Here is a 24,554-nt window from a genome sequence, read left to right as displayed (position 1 = left end):
GCTTTCCCATTCTCTATCCCAGAGGGATAGATGCATCCCATCCCCAATAGCTTTCCCATTCTCTATCCCAGAGGGATAGATGCATCCTGATGGCATCTGGAGCCCTCTGGGAGCATGGACCCAGGACCATTATGGGGTGCAGAAGGTGAAAGGTCTGGCTTTTGTAATTGCTTCTCCTCTGAACATGGGTGTTGGCAAGTGGATCCACACTCCCACCCCATTTCTATCTTTCCCTAGTGGGGCAGGGCTCTGGAGAGATGGGATTTCAGGATACGCTGGTGAGGTCTTCTGTTAGGGGATTTCAGGTTGGTGTCAGGGTAGCCTCTGTAACTTAGTGGCTTGAGGTGCTCTGGGGTCCACAGAGTAGTCTGCAGCTTAGCCCCCCCTCCCCCGAGCTCTCTCAAGGCCAATTCAGGACCCCTTCTCTTATTCATATCTTTCGACATGTTTATTGTTGTTGTTAAGAATTTTTCAGAGAGTTTTTAAGTTAACACCAAAATTAAAGGGAAAACAAGACATCTTTCATTTCACTCCTTACCCCAACAAGTACCTACTCTCCCTGTTTATCAACATCTTCATTCCACTGTAAACTTTAATGAAAAAATATGAAAAACAGATGCCTGCATAAAGCAATAGACTATCCCCCTGATAAAACTAGACAGAGAGCTTCTGGATCAGTATTTGACTCTTTCACTAATTTCCTCAGAGTGCAGTAGTTTCATGTTTATGTTCATAGGCTTCCTTTGGCCCAGAGTCTCTTTTCTTTGGCTTTCTATTACTGAGGCAATTGTCCAGATGATGTTAGCCAAAATCCACTTTGGACATTTTCTGGGGGTTCACATTATCTATGTGAATCTTGAGTCTTATATATTAATATTGTATATTAAGTTAAAATATACACTAATTTTATTTACAGATATTTTAATAAAAGAAGCTTGATTACTGGGATGTCTAGTCTTCACATTATTATTTTTCTTTTCTTTGTGTGCTTATGCTAAAATTAATTGATGCTTATTGTCTACCTAAATTTTAAAATGTATCAACATACAGATACAAACTGTGTCACAATATTAGAAGATGATGTTGTTAAAGGTGCATTTTTGAACTCTAATAATTTGATGATAATAATAATAGAGCTCAATAAACTGGACAAAAGTAGAGGAAGAAATGGTTCAAGTTTATGGTTCTGTTATGCATAAAACATTATGTTTTCTCATTCAGCCTTTAAAATAAGTTTGAAAGGAAGGTATTATATATATTATTATTAGAAATTTGAATGGATTGACCTACCCAGGCCATATTAATTGACAGATATGGAATTCACGCCCAGTGTATCTGTATTCCTATGAATAGCACAGCTCTGGATGTGTAACTAAGAAAAAGTAGCCATTTAAACAACAGATCCAAGACATCTCATAACAGATTGACCTCAAGCCAACAAATATAAAGACACTGAAGCTTACAGTTGTTTTGATTTTCCTTTCAGGTTTTCTGAGCAGTTAGTTTCTTTTTTTTTTTTCCCTTTGTTTTCTACAGAATTATGTTTATCTCATAGAGAGTGAGCTAAAGGCCTGAAATTGAGGATGAAATGAGAACGTTAATGAGATAGTTGACTACACACACACACACACACACACACACACACACACACACTTGTTGCCAGGGCTTTACCACTTCAAGTTTACTTTCTCAACTAGATGGAAAGAGAGACAGAGACAAAGTATGAGAGAGGGAAAGATACCACAGCATTGAAACTCCTTCTAATGTGGGTGCCAGACTTGACCTGTGTGCATGTAATGTGACAAAACAGGCAGACTATCCAAGTGAGCTGTCTTGCTAACCCAAGCTATTTCTTTTTCAAATCACTTTATTTTTTTTTCATTCAAAAAGTTATTTTGTTTACAAAGTCAACAGCTCCTGAACATGTAGTCTTAGCTTTCTTCCTCTTTTTGTTTAGATGTCTTAGTTGTTACTAGCAAATAATGACACCCTTATTGGAAGAGCAGGTTATAAAAGAGCAGTTGGCTGACCATTATAGACTGCAGCTTTCTGTCTTTATATAAAGGTTAGAGTTTTGAAATCTTTTGTCATGTTTTTAGCTTCTCTCCTTCTCCTCACCACCCTGCCCCTCTGGTTTAGCAAGCTGGGTACTATGGGGTCACTAAAAGAGCAGCTAACCATTTGACACAATGTTTGGATTTTCATCTCCACACAACAGACCCTCATTACCAAACTGTTAATCACTGCCAAAGAAACTAGTCTCCAGACAACTCTCAAGCTTCCCCCACCCCAAAGATGGTCTTTCCATACTTTCTATCAAATTGCATTGTGATTCAACAGGCATCTGGACTGAGTTATTGTACATTGGCAAGGAGGGCACTTTTTTAGTCAGTTTGGCATTAATGTTTCTCAGCTATTTAGTACAATTTTGTACAGTAAGAATTGTAAGAATTTGGAATTATCTCTCACAAGCACACAAATGTTTTTTACAATGCACCTGAAGCCAATCTCTCCTTTATTTAAAATTCCACCTGGAAGATAGTCGACTATTTTTTTAAACATTTTTTTCCCCTTTATTGGGGGATTAATGTTTTACGGTTGCCAGTAAATACAATAGTTTTTACATGCATAGCATTTCTCAGTTTTCCACATAACAATAGAACCCCCACTAGGACCTCTATCATCCTTTTTCAGGACCTGTACTCTCCCCTGCATCCACCCCAGAGACTTTTACTTTGGGGCAGTACACCAACTCCAGTCCAGGTTCTGCTTAGTGTTTTCTCTTCTGATCTTGTTTTTCAACTTCTGCCCGTGAATGAGATCATCCCATATTCATCTTTTTGTTTCTGACTTATTTCACTTAATATGATTTCTTCATGCTCCATCCAAGACAGGCAGAAAACAGTGAAATCACTTTTTTTAAATAACTGAGTAGTATTCCATTGTGTATATAGACCACAACTTGCTCAGCCACTCATCTGCTGTTGGACACCTGAGTTGCTTCCAGGTTTTGGCTATTACATATTGTGCTGCTATGAACACAGGTATACACAGATCTTTTTGGATGGGTGTGTTTGGTTCCTTAGGATACAGCCAACTTTTGATGTGGGATTTTATATTTTTTTGTCATTGAAATTTATTTCATCTTTTATTTGTAAACTAGGCAATTATAATAACTACTTTTTTCAGAGGAGAATCATTTGTCCTGTCAACAATGCTGTTGTTTATTTGCAACCAAATATTCAGAATAACTGAGTATTCTTTTGAATTATTTTACTCTATTTATTTATTATTTTTATATTTATCTGTTTGATAGAGCCAGCCAGAAATTGAGAAGGGAAGGAGAAATAGAGAGAGAGAGAGACAGAGAGACATCTGAAGACCTGTTTTACCACTCGTGAAGTTTTCCTCCTGCAGGTGGGGACAGAGAACTTGAACCCAGGTCCTTGTGCATTGTAACACAGGTGCTCAACCAGGAGCACCACCACTTGACCCCCATATTGTGTATTTTTATCTAGTGAAGTCACTGAAATTACCTAGTACGTTGATAGTGTACGTACATTGTCAGGAAGCGAGGAGGTAGAATTTGATTTTATTTAAGAATTTCCATGTCAAATGTTTATGTTTTGGCCATCTTTATATACTTAAATTTATTATTTTGAGGTTGGTAAGATAGCATAATCATTATGCAAAAATCCTTTCTTATCTGAAGCACTGAAGGTCCCAGGTTCAATTCTCAGCATCATCATAAGCCAGAACTGAGCATTGCGCTGGTAAAAATATAATAAAATAAACAAATTTGTTGTTTTTATTTCCTGAAAAGATGAAACATTATTTTAAAAAAAGAACTCTCTCAAGTGATAACATGAAGACTGAAGACAATTACATAATTACTTTGTCTTGTGTTTTCTTAGCAAATTATCAAAATGGGTAGCTCTTGCCTTACTAGCATTCCATTTTCTTTCTTTTTTTATATTTATTTATTCCTTTTTGTCATTTTTTTAATTGTTGCAGTCATTGTTGGGTAGGACAGAGAGAAGTGGAGAGAGGAGGAGAGAAAGACACCTGCAGACCTGCTTCACCGCCTGTGAAGTGACTCCTTGCAGATGGGGAGCTGGGGGCTCAAACCGGGATCCTTACACCGGTCCTTGCTCTTTACCTGCTGCACTACCGACCAACTCCATTCATTTCTTTTTAAAAAATGTTTTATTTTATTTGAGAGAGAGAGAGTGAGACCAGAGAACTGCTCAGTTTTGGTTTATGGTGGTGCTGGAGATTAAAGTTTTTTGCAAGGTCATTCTATTATCTCCCAAGTCCATTATTTTCATTTTTTTACCTCAGAAATATTCCACAAGACATGAAGTTGGTGACATTAAATCAGTCAAACTCCTCCAAGCCCTCTTTAACTTACATTCTTATTTTTAGAATTTTTATGTTGCATGAATAAAAATAATTCTATAATATTGTCTAACTTTTTTTTTTTTTGCTTACTTCTGTTACTATCTTGATCTTTCTCACAGTGATTGAATAACAGTATTAATCAACACTCGGTTGTAAGTGACTTATTTCCAAATAAAACTGACTTAAACTGAGGGGTTTAGTATATTACTTCATATAAATAAGAATTCAAAAATAAAATTGATTCTTGCATGCAGTGTTGGACGTAGGAACTCAAATGTAGTTGTCTCACATTCTCCACTCCCTGCTCTAACTTATATTGCCTGACTTCACTCTATAGTACTGACCCTTTCCACATAGTAAGAAAGAGGAAACCTGGTAAAACTTTATATGCTTGGGAAAGGTGGTTCTTTCTTACAGTGGTTATATCTAGAAACAAATTATTGGCTTCTCTCTCACGTCACAGAGCTGTCTTTGGGACTACAGCTGCATTCAATATAACTCAGAATTATTGATTCAGTCTTAGTGATATGCACATTCTTATAGCTATGGGGAGGTTTCAATGATTATAGTTTTACCAGGACTCTTTGGGTTGAAAGAGGGGTGGTTCCTTCAAACACATGACACATCAAGAGAATGTACATACTCTAATCACTGCCCCATAACACCAGTTGTGGATAGCAGAGGCTTAGAACCTAAGTTAATATTCATTAAGTATAAAGCCAGGAATTCAGAAGCCTGAATATTCCTTGTAATATAAAATCTTCAACATGCCTTGGATTAAACAAGTTTCTTCACTATTTCTCCAACTCTTTAGTTCTTGTTTTGTACCATAGTTACCATTCCATTTTCACCCCCTTCCTTTCTAGTACTAGTTTAACTCTCTCTTCGTTCTTTATTCAAGTTATATGTATTTATTTAGAAAATAATTCAACCTATGAATTTACAATACAAACTATTATATAACTAACAACAACCATGTTTGAATCTTATTTTTTGAGGTGTAATGCTCATTTGATTATTAACAAAAGAAAGAGAAAACAAATGAGAATAGAGACTGACTTATTTTCAAAGAAAATATTTGATAGTAACTGATGGATAAATCACTTGAAGTAAAATGTAATTACTCACAAGATCACTATCAGAGCTAAATCAGAACTGAATATACAGGACAGAACTGAAGTAAATACAAATAGAGTAGACATTAAGGGAATTAACTCCTGCAATAGACTGGTTAAATAGAATTCAGTATTAATGTATAAACTGCTCAACTAGAAATGAAAGAGACAGTAATGCAAATCCTATCAAACTTCTTTCTTTCTTTTCTTATTCTTTTTCTTTTTCCTTACCGGAGCACTGTTACTGTTCAGCTTTGGCTTATGGTGGTGCAGACTGAACCTGGGACTTTGGAGCCTGGGCAGTAGAGTGTCTTCGCATAACCATTATGCTATCTACCTCCCACTTCAGTTTCTTATTTACAATTATTTTAGGTAGTAGCATGAATATTTTACAGAATTAAGTCTTGAATATTATTAAGATTCACCAAAAATTTCTAAAGCAAATGTCATATTTTCACAAAATGATACTATGAAGTAGTGTGAAAATATGCATAAAAAGTCACCGATCTCACAAAGACAATTGAACTTAGTGACCCATTTGCTTTCAAGAGAATAAAGAACTGATTTCCAATGATTATATTCAAGACATATATTTACTTATATCTTAGCTATCAATACCTGTACGATACTTTTCTATAACATGTTAACATAAGATTTCTAAAAATAGAAATATTTGAAATTAATGTGTAGATCTTGACTTACATGGTTATTTATAGCACTGAGGTAAGATGTTCTATTTATATTTTATACCAAAGCCTGTGGGTCACATTCCTAAAGCACTTGTTTTCTTTGTCAGTATATCCTCTTGGAAGGAAAGAGGTATGTAGTTATAATTAAAAACGTTTCTTGTTATGAGACCTTTAAATCTAAATCATAAATAACCTTATTATTTTTCAATAAGTTTATGATCAGTGCTCTCACTTTCTGAATTCAGTGTTTTCTTCTTTAAGTTATTCACATAGGAATGTATATAATATTCATGTTTTCACATATCAAAGAGATATAGGGCTTATACAACTGATTAAAAGTCTCAGTATTTTTTCAGTAACATTTTCTATATTTCTATTTCTCACATACATTATTCAACAGTGATTGATGGATTATTGCTATTATTATTGTAATGCTGTAGGACTGCTATTTGGTAGGAGAGGCTTGGTCTTCAAACCTTTTGGGATTATTTTCCCTAGTTCAAATGCTCTTCAATAGTAAGTCTGAAGGAATTTAGAAAGAAGCAGAACATAGCAGCATTTATTATTTTAAGTTTCTAGAGTTAGTTTTCTTATTTGATAATTCATAGCAATTCTAGAAATATCTTGACCACAACAAAATAACTTCAAGCACTGAGAAACAGCTTTCTCCATTAATTCTACTTAACATATTGAAGGTCGTCAGAGCTTCTTGAAGTAAAACAAGTTTAGATATTAATAGATATGGCCTACAAGCAAAATAAATAACATGGTGACCTACTTTGTTTTATAAATAATGCCCCCAAACAGTTTTATTTTAGATACTGAATCTAAAAAGATTTAAGTATTAAAAGAAGTATTATAATGCTGAATATTAACTCATCATAGTACCTGACTTAATTACTTTATAACCTATTATGGCATTTATTTTTTTAAATGGATATAGACTGAATACTGATGGTATACTTTTATTTAATTTTTCACTTTTATATAGTAGTCTTAGTGAACACATAATTTAAAATGTATATAAATATTAGAAAGCTAAGAATACCAGTTTTCTTTATACTATAAAAATATACTGTGCCAGAAGTCGGGCGTAGCACAGTGGGTTATGCACATGTGGCACAAAGCACAAGGACCAGCATGAGGATCCTGATTCAAGTCCCCGGCTCCCCTCCTACAAGGGAATCACTTCCCAGGTGGTGAAGCAGGTCTGCAGGTGTCTATCTTTCTCTCCCCCTCTCTGTTTTCCCCTCCTCTCTCCATTTCGCTCTATCCTATCCAACAATGATGACATCAACATTAATAATAACTACAACAACAATAAAAACAATAAAGGCAACAAAAAGGAAATAAACAAATATTTAAATATATATATATACTGTGCCTTTTCTTATATACAATAATAAGTTATAATTTTAATATTAAATAAACCAGTTTTAAGTTTAAGGGACTAGGAGTTGCAATGTATATTTCAGATATAAATGCCCTGGATAATTTCACATTATGGACTAAAAATTAAAAATAAAATAATTCATTTTAACATTCTGAAAATTATAGGTCAGTTCATAATATTGTTTTAGGATCATCATTTTCACTATCTGAGTAGATACTATGGCAGCATGGAATGTTCCTACTCATGACCACAGAATGTGAGCTCAGATCTACAAGGATGCAGAGACTACATAGGCTCGTAAGTTGAATATGGGTCCAAGATCTGATCAAATCAGTGGGGTTTACAGTCAACAATATTTATACGCCTTTCCCATATTTGGGAGCTACTCTCTTCCCTGATCCAGCTTTCTGGTCCTTTTTCCATCCATGACATAATCTCCCCTCCCCACCCCACCCCCAATCTTCATCTGTACTATTCAAGTCTTTAGGTTCATGATTAGTGAACAATTTGTTTGGTTTTATATGTTAACTCTTCTTTCACCCACCAGGTTCCAGACGCTACCATGATGCTAACTGGACTTCCCTGGGCAGACGACCCCACCACCAGTGTGTCCTGGAGCCCCACTCCCCAGAGCCCTGCAGAGTCCCAACAAAGTACAGTGTTCCCATAATATCTGCTCTGTCGGTGACTATTCTTTTGATGCTCTAGATCACTGATATAATAATTTTGTCCCTTACTACAGCCATCTAAAGATTATTTTGCCAGCACTGAGAAAGAGACAAAATTTGGAGAAGCCCCGCCTTTTGCACCCCCAAAAGAATTTTGGCCCATACAATGGGAGGAAATGATAGGTGAAGATGATTAGAAGGCTCTGAACCCCAGTTCTACCAGAACCTGAAACATTTGTCATCAGGAATCTTTGTTTTCTTACCATCACTGAAAGGTACTGTTTCCTTTATATGAGAGATGAGAGGGGGGAAAAAAGCACATTCAGAAGGAATAACAGGCTTAGAAAGGAAGTAAAGGCAGGACTGTAAAAGTGTCTAAAAATGAGGGAAATATATATATAACTATAGATAGATATAGTTAAAGATAGATATAGTTATAGTTAAAGATTATAGTTTTAGATATATATATATATATATATAAAGATAGGTAGATAATAGATATATGTAGAAAGTCAACCTATATTTGTAACCAGTTTCTGCTGGAGAGTGATGGGGACACAGATATGGTGGTGTGGAATTATACCCTTGTTATCTTATAATTTTGTAAAACAATGTTAAATCACTAATAAAAAGGTAAAAATTTTGGAGTAAAAATTTTGTAACTTCTGAAGAAAATCAATTTTTTTAAAGAAGTAATTTCAACTAAGTATGGGTATGATATAAAATTTAGCTTTTTGAGGTCAATTTGTGATAGAAGTGATGATATTAGTCTGTGATCAGCAAAGATTCTTTTTGAAAGATGATGGTATTAATACCATCAATTAATACCATAAATTGTTTAATACAGTAGTATTAATACCATAAATTGTTTAATCAATCAATTAATTAATCAATCAATTAATTACTAAATTAATACCATAAATTGTTTAATACAGTAATATTAATACCATAAATTGTTTAATACAATAGTATTAAACAATATCTTTACCTGTATATTGTCAGTTGACTGTCATTTATTCTAATAGGTATTACTATGTAATATCCCATTAGGCATTAAATCCACACTAGGTATATAAAAATGAAAGCTTAAAATCACTAGCAAAATTGTCCCTGGAAACAGAACTAGCTATTATTTTTGCTTGGATTTGAACCCAGGTGTTCCAAGGACAAATCACAATTTCAGTCTTCTTGTTTCTCGGTCATGAATCCATTAAAATATTTTGCACAAATTATATGAGTTTTCTATGAATACATTTTAATTTTAATTCAATTTAGTTTTTAGCTTCCAAAGTTATCGCTGGAGCTAGGTGCCTGCACTACAAATCCACTACTTCTGGTGGCCATTTTTTTCACTTTATTAGATAGGACAAAGAGAAATTGAGAGAGGAGGAGGAACTAGAGAGCAAGAGAGAAAAAGAGAATTGCAGACCTGCTTCACCACTTCACCCTGCAGGTGGGGAGCTGGGGGCTGAACGGGATCCTTTCATGGGTCCTTGAGCTTCATACTATGTGCACTTAACTGAGTGTATCACTGCCCAAAGTATTCAGAGGGGTCTGGAAACTTTATTTATTTATTTATTTATTTATTTATTTATTTATTTATTTATTTATTGCTACTAGGGTTATTGCTGGGTCTCAACACCTGCACAGAAAATCCACCATTCCTGGTGGCCATTTTATTCTCCATCTTTCCTTCTCCTTCTCCTCCTCCTCCTCCTCCTCCTCCTCCTCCTCCTCCTTCTCCTTCTCCTTCTCCTTCTTCTCCTTCTCCTTCTTTTCCTTCCCCCTCCTCCTCCTCTCCTCTTTTTCCTTCTCCTTCTCCTTCTCCTTCTATCTGAAAAAAAAAAAAAAAAACAGAAAGAACTTGTGAGGGGGAGAGGAGATAGAGAAGGAGAGAGACACCTGAAGTATTTTCTTCACCTCTCAGGAAGTTTCTCCCTGCAGATGGGGAATTGGGATCAAACCCATGGCCTTTGTGCATGGTAATGTGTGTGAGTAACCAGGTGTGCCACTGCCCAGCAGCCTGAGTATATCTTTTTAAAACATTATTTAGTTACTTATTTTAAGAGAGAAAGAGACCGAAGCACTGCTGTGGTATAGATGGTGTCAGTGATCAAAGCTGGGGCGTCACACATTCTATTTCCTGAGGTACATTTCCAACCAAAGTTAATACAATTTTTTCTTATTATTTATATCTACAGATGGTTTTGAATTTATTATACCATTTTATATTAATAACAACCTGTGACAATTAGTACTGATATTTTGACATCCATAGTGCAGAAACCGAGCACCAGAAAGTTGAATTTGTTTAGTGAAGATCCCAGAGTAAAAGAAGCTTCATCCTGTTTCTCACTCTTGAAATTATCAATTGGAGTTGTAGAGAAAGGCAAGTTGCCTACCGATGAAATCTTGTATGTTTCCAAGGAGTTATCTGATCCTGAGTTTTTAAAGATTGGTTAAACTTACTGCCTGCCAATAATAGATTTAATTTCTTCTTCAGAAGCTCAAACTAGTTTTTTAAGTGAACAATTTCTGTCATTACAAGTACATCTTCATAGAAGTTTAGATTTTAGGGAGTCAGGTGGTAGTACAGCAGGTGAAGTACACATAGTGCAAAACACAAGGACCAGCTTAAGGATCCAGGTTCGAGCCCCCGGCTCCCCACCTGCAGGGGAGTCGCTTCACAGGCAGTGAAGCAGGTCTGCAGGTGTCTATCTTTCTCTCCACCTCTCTACCTTCCCCTCCTCTCTCCATTTCTCTCTCCTATCCAACAATGACGACATCAATAACAACAACAATAACTACAACAATTAAAAAAAAAAAGGGCAACAAAAGGGGATAAATATTTAAAAAAAAAAAAGAACTTCAGATTTTAGATAATGTCCAGACGATCACTTTAATAGTTAAATATTCGTTCCAGAGTGACTCAAACACAAATGTAGACTAGTCCAAAAACATTTGCTTAATCAGCACTTTAAAACTTCTTCCTTATAATATTGTGCTGAGCATTAAAATCTGCTTTCCCCTTTGAGTCTTTGTGCTATATAATAGAGATGGCTGGAAGCCATTAAAACAAAACAATCTGTGTTTCCTCAAGGCAAAATAAAAATGTATGTTCATTTTAAGCGTGACATTGCTATGAAGCTGATGTGTGCTTTTTTCTATTAATCTCCATGTGTATGTTCATTTCATATAATATGTTATATGACAGTAGATTTCCATTTAGCAAATGAATTTTTGCTTTCATTCAGTAGTGATAAAAATATTGAAAATGCCCTTTCTGAGAAATAGCACAATTTCAAGTGGTTCATATCCTAGGAAAACATATATCTGAAGTATACAATATATATTTGTGTTGAAAAAAATGGAATTAGTTATTTTTAAATTGTGCATTTTGAATGGTTATAGATTTGTGGTACTCATAGCTTTATTTAAAACAAAATATTAATGCCTGTATCTTTAGATATTCTGTGCAAAAGGTAAAATGATCTATATTAGGATTGCTGTAAAAATATAATGGACAATCCAACAGTGAAACCAGAAATTTTATAAGTTTGCTTCAAGATTTTGATGTTATTGTTGAATAGGCAATTGGGGCTGGGGAATTCGGGTGGTGTGGTAAAATGGAAAGAAGGTTATTATTAAATTGTATGCCCCTGGTAGTTTCATTCCCTCTAAGGAATGTTCAGAAATCTTGTTTCTGCTGCTGATACAAGTGCCAGACTACAGTTTTCACATTATAAATTATCCTTGTTTTGTTAAAGCTTAAATTATTTTTATTAGCTGGTCACCTGGGATGTGAACAAGAGTCAAGTTAAAAACCTTCAGATAAGCAAAGCAGCTGTTGCAATTTTTCTTTGTCCTTTCTACTCCACACTGCCTCCTGCATTACCCTGTTCAGCTTCTCTTGCTTACATTTTTTTATTTCTCATTTTCTCCATAAAGAAATTATTTTAAAAGTGAATTGGAGGGTGTCCAATGGTAGTGCAGCGGGTTAAGCGCACGTGGCTCAAAGCGTAAGGACTGGCGTGAGAACCCCGGTTCGAGCCCCCCGGCAGAGGAGTCACTTCACAGGCAGTGAAGCAGGTCTGCAGGTGTCTCTCTTTCTCTCCCCCTGTCTTTCTTCCCCTCCTTTCTCCATTTCTTTCTGTCCTATCCAACAACGACGACATCAACAACAACAATAACTACAACAACAAAAACAACAAGGACAACAAAAGGGAAAATAAATATTAAAAATAATTTTAAAAACTAAAAAAAGGTGAATTGGCAGAAAAGAAGTTCTAAAAAAAAGTTATGCAGTCCAAATTAAAGTCATCTTTCCTTGTTGCAAGGTCTGCTGCTGACTGGATACTGAGATAGTGGTATGAATACCTTGTCTCCAAACATCTTGTTCTCAAAGATTCAACAATGAAACAGAAAACTCTTTATGGGTATCATAGAAAAAGAATATGAACTTATTCAGAAAAACATATAGAAGAATATTACTTCAAGTTTCATTGTTGAACAGGAAAAACTAAGGGAAGGACCCTGGTTTGAGTCTTTTCTCCCCACCTGTAAGGAAGAAGTGTCAGATACAATGAGTGTCAGATGCAATGACACCAGCACTGCAGGTGCCTCTCTGTTTCTCTTCATCTCTATCTCTCCCCCCATCTCAATTTATCTCCTAGCAAATAAAAAAGAAAAAGAAAAAGAAGGAAAAAAATGGATTTGTCATGCAGACACAAAACCCCAGTGATAACCCTGAAAGTGAAAGAAAGAAAGAAAGAAAGAAAGAAAGGAAAAAGGAGAGAGAAAAGAAAGGAAAAAAAAAGGAAATGAAAGATTTATTGGAGAATTTTTTTGTTCCAAGGTAATATCATCTCATTATGAAAATTAATAGAATTCATAAAAAGAAAGAAAAGTTGAATATACCCTATAAAGATAACTGTAATTCTGGTATTTTATTTCTAATATATTTGGAATGAATGTATGCATATGTGTGCCATATATATATATATATATATATATACATATTATAGCTATTTTATTGTCATATCTATGATGATTGCTGTTACATATTATTATTGATTGCAAAATAAACATAAGATATATTTTCATCCCATACATTTACATGTCCTATGCCTGAACAATAATATTACTTTCACAAATCTTTGTGTTTACTATTAAAATTATTATTTGTGTTTATTTTAATGTTACAGATTATTGCCTTGGTTTCATTCTTAGAAGTGAAATTGACAAAGCATTTTTTTCAACATAAGAAGAGCTGGGTTTTACCAAAAAATGGTGTTGCATCTATGAAATATGCTACAAGAATTCTAATACATCACTACTTAGTGTATAAAATAATTAGAATTTTCAATTAGACCACCATATATTTGACTGTTATAAATATTAACTATATGTCTAATTATGTACATCCTATCTCATGAAGAATATTAGTACTTTAGAATGCAACTTGAAAACTTAAATGGTTAGGCATCTACAAGTCATAAAATAATAATTTTTTTTATAAAAAGGAAACACTGAAAAAAACATAGGATAAGAGGAGTACAACTCCACACAATTCCCACCACCAGAACTCCATATCCCATCCCCTCCCCTGATAGCTTTCCTATTCTTTGACCCTCTGGGAGTATGGACCCAAGGTCATTGTGAGATGCAGAAGGTGGAAGGTCTGGCTTCTATAATTGCTTCCCCACTGAACATACTCCCAGCCTGCCTCTCTCAATCTCTAGTGGGGTGGAGTTCTGGGGAATCGGTGGGTTTGTCTGTCCAGGGAAGTATGGTTGGTATCATGCTAGCATCTGGAACCTGGTGGCTGAATAGAGAGTTAACGTACAAAGCCAAACAAATTCTTGACTAATCATGAATCTAAAGGCTGGCATAGTGCAGATGAAGAGTGTGTGTGTGGGGGGGGTGTCTTCATTTTGTAGACAGTGAGTAGGCATATTTTTATTTATATACCAAAGGGCCTGTGAATATATTAGTTTTTTTTTCCTCTGAGTCTGAAATCTGATATGCAGGTGGATCCAAGTTATTATCTGGGAATATGATGTCATGGCTGGAAAAAGGACCAGAAATCTGGATCAGGGAAGAAAATAGTTTATCCTGGGTATCTATGGATAAAATTGGTAAGAATTGCGTATAGATATGCTTCTTATAACTTTAAATGGTGAAACCAGAACCATTCAATGGCTACCATTATGTAATTAACTGTTAACCAAATGGAATGAATTACTATTAGAGACAGTCTAGGTAATCTGGAAGAATGCAGGGGTTTCACTACAACCAGGCCAGAGGATGACATCAGTTTGCAAAATGTGAAACATTTGTGTCACAAAACAATCTGCACTTACACAGCAAGTCCAGGGGATACGACACTGGCGGAATATGGAATCTGCATGCCATGAGACCAGGTAAACATCAGGATACTGTGATTACTGAATGGGACCAAGATTAACAAATGGATCCGAAACTAACAAATGATCACATTATTTGATTAGGGGAAATAGACAAGGGGGAAAGAAAATGAATAGAGAACTATATATGCAGCCCCAGAGTTGTGCAAGGGGCTGCTGGTCACTATCTCTCAGGCCCACTCCTAAGTCTCTGGTGTGTACTGTCCCACTGGTGCTGGATTTCTTAATAAATTACTTGCTTGATTAGACTTTTGCTTAGTAAATTGTTTGCTTACTACATACACTGTATGGAGAGCCTTATTCAATTCTCTGCTGTGTTCACCCCAGCAGACCTGCATATGGCTCCCAAGACCACCTTTTCCACACCAGTACCTTTATGGCCATAATTACTTCAAACCTATGTGTCATCTTCTCTACACAGAAGGGGTTTTGATGCTGTGTGGGAGGATAGTTTCAGTGACTATTCCCCAATATCACATTTAGCAGCAGTGGCTTTTAAGTACATTATTTACTGTAGTATCTAATATATTTTAATATTTATTTATTTATTTCCTTTTTGTTGCCCTTGTTCTTGTTGTTGATATCATTGTTGGATAGAACAGAGAGAAATGGAGAAAGGGGGGGAAGACAGAGAGGGGGAGAGAAAGACAGGCATCTGCAGACCTGCTTCACCACCTGTGAAGCAACTCCCCTGAAGGTGGGGAGCCGGGGTTCCAACAGGGATCCTCATGCCGGTCCTTGTGCTTTGCGCTATGTGCGCTTAATCCACTGTCCTACTGCCCGGCCCCCCTAGTATCTAATATACTTTTAAAGATTTATTTATTAGCACAAGAGATAGATAACTATAGGGACAGAGAGAGAGATAGAACCAAAGCATCCCTCCAGCCTATATGATGCTGGGAATGAAATCTCGGACCTTGGGGAGGACAGTGTGCAGCTGGTTAAGCACACGTGGCACCAAGCACAAGAACTAGCACAAGGATCCTGGTTTGCCCCAGCTCCCCACCTGCAGGGGAGTCACTTCCCAAGCAGTGAAACAAGTCTGCAGGTGTCGATCTTTCTTTTCCCCTCTTCATCTTCCCCTCATTTGATTTCTTTCTGTCCTATTAATGACAATGACAGCAATGACAATAATTATAGCAACAACAACAATAAACAACAAGGGCAACAAAATGGGGAAAAATAGCCTCCAGGAGCAGTGGGTTCATAGTGCAGGCACCTTGCTGCAGAGATAACCTGGGAGGCAAAAAAAAATCCCTCAGACCTCACGCATGCAAGTTAGGTATTCTACCTACTATAACATCTAGGATGTTTCTTAAATATCACTGAATACTTAATTTTTAAGTTATTGCTTAGAACTTTTATATTTTTAAATAAGGTTCAAGACTAGATACAAAGAATGAAAGCAAAATAGTGTGTTCCACATTTTTTGCCAAGATACTTGCTTGCTTATGCTAGTCAAACCCCATGATCACGTTTATAACTTCTCAGTAAGTCACATTCCAGAAAAAAGAAGTAAAAATTTTTCCTATAGTACTCAATATAACACTTTATTATAATGATTTTGATAATAGTTTGAAGTTTTATAGACGCAATTTCAACAAAAAATAAAAATTGCTGTAAGAGAAAAAGTCCAAAAACATACATAAATATAAGGTACTTGTGGTATACAGAATACGCTCAGTCTACACGTCTCCATGATACTAAAGGCCTGTCTTTGAACTGCAACTTTAAGGTGCAGTTCTTACCAAATCCACTTACTAGGACAGACCAGCAAAAGAACTAGCTAAACATTTTCTTCTTGCATTCCTAAAATAGTTTGAGGAAACCTCTCAAGATCCAGTATCTAATTCTTCAAACTATCTTGGGAAGAGAAAGAAGGAAGTCAGAAAAAAGTCATACATATTCTGATATAAAAATAAATAAACATGGTTTAACAGTGGGGGGGAAAGATGATAGACAAGAGAAAACATAGCCTTAGAACTATAATGTGTTTGGTCTTTAAAATGTTAATGCAATAGGGAATTTTATATCGAAATGTGAAAAATTACTCACAGATGGGAAAAAAAAAACCCTAAACTCTTGCTTAGCAAGCATTTGTTTTAACCAGAAATGATTTTTTTAAACAATGACAATACACACTGTGTGGCAAATGCTAAGATAAATAGATAATCATTCAAGAATACCCTGCTACATTCAGTAAGAGACCAAAGCCGCGAGCATGATCTCTACCCAGTTGAAACAAAATCTCCTACTTTCAGAATGGCCACACAGATAGATTCCATCCATGTCCTTTGAAGAAGTCACTTCACTCTGTTGACACAAGACTCTGTTGGAATGTGGCACATGGAAGCACACCTAAATAAGCGCCTACCCATCTGCTCCTTGAACTATAACTTCCTTCGATGCTTAAGTGTTCTGTTTCTTTTCTCACTCACTCATCCTGTCTAATCGATATATGCTCTACTGTGTTTTTTTAAAATTATCATTTCTACCAGTAATTAAGGTAGGACATCTTATTTTCTTTAGATTTTTAATTTTTTATTTATAAAATGGAAATATTGACAAGACCATAGGATAAGAGGGGTACAATTTTATACAATTCCCACCACCAGAATTCTGTTATCCCATCCCCTTCCCTTAAAAGCTTTCCTTTTCTTTATCCTTCTGGGACTATGGACCCAGGATCATTATGGGGTGCAGAAGGTGGAAGGTCTGACTTCTGTAACTGCTTCTGCGCTGAAGATGGGCATTGGCAGGTTGATCCATATTCCCAGTCTGTCTCTCTCTTTACCTTTAAGCTCTCTCCAAGGATGTTGTGCTTGTCTAGAAATTCTAAGGGTTGTTTTCCTCAGGCACTGATTAACTATGACAATGATATAACCTTGGCCTCTCTAGACATCTTGAAAACCATAATCAATGGATGGTTAAAATGACTACCCATGGAAATTGCAGATGGTGCTGTTCACAGAGGTGACTGTGGACAGATATGTTTTATTGACTCATGCTTTATTGTCCATGTCCATACTTCACAACCATTTTGAAGATACAGCCTAACAAGTGTGCATTGGAAGGCAACTTCTCTTGCCTTTGTGCAGAAATTAAGATATTATGCGAAGATTGATATAAATCCCATAACTATGTACTTAGCCGTATTCTGACTTTCATTACCCAAGACAAATTCCATTATCTTCAACAAGATGGGCATGCAAGTATTTCAGGGCAGGATGCACTTCCAAATTAATGAGCTACAAGCCATGTAAGAATGGGGTGTATTCATTTTCCTGGTATTTCCTGGTTAGCAGAGATGATAAAGAATAGCTCAGATGGTGTGTACATGGATTGGAGCCCACATAACCTTACTGAAATCTTGGCACTCTGTTCATATTTGTTATTTAAGTAAATGGACCTTGAAAACCATAAGATAATTTAGATCTACCTATACTATTTCATTACATAAAATCGCTAATGTTTAGTGTGGCATTTGTTTATTACTATTAAAAATGAGTTACTGTTTGAAAGATCTTTTGCTATTATCATTTATCTCTAACATAATAATACTGTTTCAGCATTTTACCTCTGTGGTATTCAGATCTGTGGTCTATGAGAATACAAAGAAACCTCAATATCTAAGAAAAAAAAAGATAGATGCTTTCTGGGTAGTTATAATCCTTTTTTTTTTTTTTAATGAAAAGGAAACACTGACAAACCATACTATAAGAGGGGTACAACTCTTCTGGGAATACTGTGAGGACCAGGTTGAGCGTGGTGAGGCTTTTCCCATTGAAAAATGGGGAACTGAGAAAATAAATCTCCCTATCAGACTCCCTCTTGTTAAGGTAGAGCTGGGGAGAAAATACAGGTCCCAGTTTTCGCTTCCCTGTCTCCAGAAATCCTGCATTTTTCTGCCTCCAGGGGCTCAGCATTCCTTAAAACATTAAGCCAGCTCCCCTGCTTCACCCTGCATTCCTTGATATAATGTCCCACTCTTTTATTATCTACATATCAATGTTCTGCTTTGTCTAACAAATGACTTAAGATCTTCTCCCTATTTCCCCACAGGGTATTATTAATCCTACCAGTTAAACCCTTAGCAACAGTTGCTAAGGAAGTCCCTACCTTTATCAGCTCTTTTTACCTTTCTCTGCCCCTTTCCTAACCATGTATGGTATTGTCAAGCTATTTCCGTTTCCCACTTGGCTCTTCTGGTTTCCAGCCTCGAGGAGCACACATACGGATCAGGATCCAGACTCCGGCCCTTGCACATCATGCCACGTGGCTTAACCTGTTATGCTACCACTGAACTCTGGGGCGTTCAGATGAATAAAGATTTGAATGGCCTTGCCGACATGAGCTTGGTTCTTGGGTTATCTCTCTCTCTCAAGTCACTAGCCCAACACAACTCCATACAATTCCCACCACCAGAACTCTGTATCCCATCTCCTCCCTTGATAGATTTACTATTCTTTATCCCTCTGGGAATATAGACCCATGGTCATTGTGGAATGCAGAAGGTGGAAGGTCTAGCTTCTGTAATTGCTTCCCCGCTGATCATGGTGTTGACAGGTCAATCCATACTCCCAGCCTGCCTCTCTCTTTCCCTAGTGAGGCAGAGTTCTGGGAAATCGGAGCTCCAAGAAACATTGGTGGGGATGTCTGTCCAGGGAAGTCTGGTTGGCATCATGCTAGCAGCTGGAGCCTGGTGGCTGAAAAGAGAGTTAACATATAAATCCAAATAAGTTGTTGACTAATCACAAAACTAAATGCTGGCATAGTGCAGATGAAGAGTTTGGGGGGACATCTTATTTTATATCCTTGTTTGTTGCCAGGGTGTTTAATTTCGTAGAAGAGAAAAAAGACACCAAAGAATTAAGAATAAGTAAATGAGGAGGCTGGGCAGTGGCACACTGGGTTAAGTGCAAGGACTCGCTCAAGGATCTGAGTTTGAACCCCCGGGCTCCCTACCTGCAGATGGTTCTCTTCAGAAATGGTGAAGCAGGTCTGCAGGTGTCTATCTTTCTCTCCTCCTCTCTATCTTCCCCACCTATCTCAATTTTTCTGTGTCCTATCCAATAATAATAATGGCCACCAGGAGCAGTGGATTCCTAGTACCAGGCACCGAGTCCCTGTGATAACATTGGAAGCAAAAAAGAAAGGGAAAAAAAATTAAAAGAAAAGATGGTTTGTGGTTCTTAAAATGTTTGAGAACAACCACCCAGCAGAAAAGAATAAATTATCTACATTTTGGGGATTGTTAACTCTCTAAAGTCACTAGGGATCATTTAGTGCTATTTCCCAAGCCCAGGTTCAGAGATCAACATCAGTCAATGACTCCATTGTTATTCTTCCAGGAGAAAGCTTATTAAAGTTCTATTACTGAGTAATTATCAAGTAATAACTTTTCATCACTGATAACAATTATGATTGCATTCCATATGTCCTTGCTGCATGTAGACTGAATACCACACATAAGACTGTACTCATGTTTCTCAGGTTTTTAAAAATTATTTTCATTGGGGGATTAATGGTTTATAGTCAACTGTCAGTACAATTGTTTGTGAGTGTAAAGAATTCCTCAGATTTCTGCAAAACACTCAAATCCCACTTCCTAGGTCCTCATTCACCATTTTACACTAGGATCTGAACCACCACCATCCCACCCCCAGTCATTTACTCTGGTGAAGTACACCAAACCCAGTCCAAGTTCTGCTTTGTAGTTCCCTTTCTGTTCTCATTTATCAACTTCTATCTATAAGTGATATCATCTTATAGTCATGCTTCTCTTTCTGGATTATCTCATTTACCATGATTTCTTCAAGCTCCATCAAAGATGAGTTGAAGAAGGTGAATTTATCATTTTTAATAGCCAAGTAGTATTCCAATGTGGATATATACATAACTTTCTCAGCTACTCATCTGTGGCTGGACACCTGAGTTGCTCCAGGTTTTGACTGTTACAAATTGTGTTGCTATGAACATAGGTATAAAGAGACCTTTTTGGATGAGTGTGTTTGGTTCCTTAGCACATGTACCCAGGAAAGGAACTGAAGGATACATAGAGTGGGGCCATATCTAGCCTTTTAAGATTTCTCCAGATTGCTCTTCACAGAGGTTAGACCAATTTATATTTCCACCACCAATGCAGGAGAGTTCCTTTGTCCCCACTGTCTCCAGTACTTGGTGCTATCCTGTCGACTGTATGACATTCACACAGGGATCAAATGATATCTCGTTGTCATTATTGGCATTTCTTTGATAGTTAATGACTTGAATCATTTTTCATATGTCTGTTGGCTTTTTATATCTCTTCTTTGATGAATATTCTGTTCAGATCTCCCCATTTTTGAATGAGAACATTTTATATTGATTTAATAATGATCGAACCAATCCATTGGAGAAGAGGGGTATAAATCCATACAATTCCCAACACCAGAGTTCCATATCTCATTCCTTCCATTGAAAGCTTTCCTATTCTTAATCCCTCTGAGAGCACGGAGCCAGGATCATTATGAGGTACAGAAGGTAGAAGGTCTAGCTTCTGTAATTGCTTCCCTGCTGGACATGGGCATTGACAAATCAATCCATATCCCAGCCTGGTTCTATCTTTCACTGGTGGGGCCAGGCTCTGCAGAGGTGGTGTTTCAGAACACATTGATGAGGTTGTCTGCCCAGGGGAGTCAGATTGGCATTATAGTAGCATCTGCAATTTGGTAAATGAAAAGTATTAAGATATAAAGCAGAACAAGTTGTTTAATAACTAGGAACGTAAAGGCAAGAATATAGTAGATGAGATTTGGGGTCTCCATTTTGTAAAAAGCTAGGAAGTTTTTTTTAAGTATATTTTGAGTGGTCCATGATTTTAATAATTCTTGCCTGAGCTCAATAGCTAACAAGCAAATGGTCTAAAGGTATTGTCTGGGAAGATGGTGTCAGAGTTGGAAATAGGACTTGAAAGCTGGATCAGGAAAGAGAGTAGCTCCCAAGTATGGGAAAAGTATCTAGTGGTTTACCATTAATTTTAAACCCCGTTGATCAGATCTGGGGCCCATATTCAGCACAGCAATCTGTGTAATCTATGCATCCCTGTAGGTCTGAGCTTGAATTCCATTGTCAATGCTGAGACACTGAAGGCTGCATTCATTTCAGGACTAGTCTTCCTCGAGTGGCAGAATATGTTGACCCAGCCCCCCTTCAGAGAGTGGGGCAATCTCTACCATTGTTGATCTTCATTGAGGGCAAGGTCCTGTAGAGGTCCATAAGAGGTTGCACTATGTTGTTCCTGATGGAGATGACCAGTGACAGTGGAGAGAGGGATGTATTAGAGGTCTAGGCCTACCTAATCTATGTGGGAATCCCAAGATTCCTTGAGTAGGGCGCCAGATGATGGGGTGATCTGGTAATGACCAAGAGAGCCATCATTAAAATATTCTGGTCTCTTGCCCTTATATGGCTTTTGTAGCACTTAGTTTATCAGACATGGTTGGACTTAGAGTGGTTGAGGGAAGTGAAATAGGAAATTGGTGAGGAGGGGTATCTAGGTCTAAGTAAAAACTATTTGATTAAGTACTTTATGGTGTCTTTTTTAGGTCTACTTGTTTGCTGCCCTTTTGAGTCACTGCAAACTATTGTGCACTTTTACTTTAAAGTATATATTTTCTCCTAATTTATGGATGCAGACAGGTGCACATGTGCTCTATCTCATGGGTTCCATGACTTTGTTAGGAAGTGCAATACCCAAAATGGAATTAAGAGTCCTATGATCTAGACAGGTCTCATCAGAGTAATGGAGCTGAAAGGTTGACATACCACTCCTGGTGTCTCTGGACACCCACCAAAGTGAAACATGTCTAGGTAGTGCTGATTGCATTGATTTCATTGAGATCAGAAGCTGCAGTATCATTTGGGGACCAGGAGCCTGAATCTGGTCCTTGTGCACTGTAATGTGTGTGCTTATTGAGATGTGCCACAGATATCCCTGGACCATTTGCTTTTTTTGTTGCTGAGTTTGGTGAGTTCTTTATATATCTTGTTAATATCCATTTCTCTGATGTATGGCATATAAAAATCTACCATTCTGTAAGAAGTTTGTTTGTTTGGGTGGTAGTCTTTTTTGCTGTTCAGAAGCATTTTAATCTGACATACTCACATTGGTTTATTTTTGTTTTAGTCTTCCTTGCAATTAGATTTATAACACTGAAGATGCCTATACAATTTAATAGAAAAGAATGCTGCCAATATTTTCCTCTAAGTATCTGATAGTTTCTGGTCCACCATCCAAGTCCTTGAACCATCTGGAGTTTACTTTTGTGTGGTAAAACTGGTTCAGTTACATTCTTTTGCACATTTTGACCCAGTTTTTCCAACACCATTTGTTGAATAGACTTTCTTTTCTCCATTTAATAGTTTGGGCTCCATTGTCAAAAATTATATGTCCATTGGTATGAGGGTTTATTTCTGGGCTCTTAATTTTATTCTACTGGTCAGTATGTCTATTTTTGTTGCAACAGTTTTGATTACAATAGCCTTGTAGTATAGTTTGAAATCTGGGAGTGTAATGCCTCCAGTTCTGTTTTTTTTTTCTCAAGATTATTTTAGCAATTCTAAGTATTTTCTACTTCCTTATAAACTTATATAGCTTTTGTTCTATTATTTTAAAAATAATTGATGGGACCTTGATGATGATTTTATTAAATTTGTATGTGGCTCTAAATAGACATTTGAATTATGTTAATTCTTCCAACCCATGAATATGGAATATCTTCAGAAGTCAGATGAGATCAGAGTGTTCAGGGTGGGATGGCTATAGATGAACATGGAATATCTTTACACTTTTTTGTGCCTTTTTCTGCTCCCTTGACTTAGATACATAATTTCTAGCATGCAAGTCTTTCACTTCTTCCTTAATTTTATTACTAGATTTTTAAAAAATATTTTTATTTATTTACTATTGGATAGAAACAAAAAGAAATTGAGAGGGAAGGAGGAGATTGAGAGGGAGAAAGATAGAGAGACATCTGCAGCCCTATCTTCACCATTCTCAAAGCTTTCCCCCTGCAGGGGGGGACTTGAACCTAGGTCCTTGCTCACTGTAAATGTGAGCTTAACCAGGTGTGTCACTGCCTTGCATGCCCCCATTTCCTATTTTGCTGTTATAGGGAATGAGGCTAATTTCTTCTTCTGGCTTAGTGTTTGCATAAAGGAATACCACTGACTTTGTATGTTAATTTTGTAGCCTGACATCTTCCTATATTGTCTGATAATGTCCAGGATCTTCCTGCAGGATTCTTTAGTGTTTGTTTGTTTGTTTTAATGTATACTATCATGTCATCTACAAATAGTAACACTTTGACTTCACTTCCAATCTGTATCTCTTTGCTCTTATCTGATTGTTATGGCAAGAACTTCCAACACTGATGAATAGAAACAGTGATAGTGGGCAGCTCTATGAAATGCCTGATGTAAGAAACATGTTTCTCAGTTTGACTGTATTCTTAAAGAATAATCACCACTGGCGGAGTGTAGAATCAGTTCAGGAAGGAGATGTCAACCATAACATTCATGCTGCCAATGAGATTTGAAGATTGGGAGATAACAAGTATGAGGTAACAGTGAGAAACAGACATATTATAAATCCTTAATGTAAGTGAAGAAGGAAAATATAATCATTCTAAAAGAAACAGGAGTCTATTTTTAGAATACAAAACACTATAATATTATAAAAGGACAACTAAAATTTCCCATTTATTTTTAAATTATTTTTATATATTTATTAATGCACAGAGAGAGGAATTGAGATATAAAAAGGAGATAGAGAGGGAAACAGAGAGACACCTGCTGTCCTGCTTCACCACTTGTGAAGCTTC

This window comes from Erinaceus europaeus, chromosome 4, assembly GCF_950295315.1.
Source record: "Erinaceus europaeus chromosome 4, mEriEur2.1, whole genome shotgun sequence".
In the NCBI taxonomy this organism is placed as follows: domain Eukaryota; kingdom Metazoa; phylum Chordata; class Mammalia; order Eulipotyphla; family Erinaceidae; genus Erinaceus; species Erinaceus europaeus.
This window is presented reverse-complemented; position numbering follows the sequence as displayed.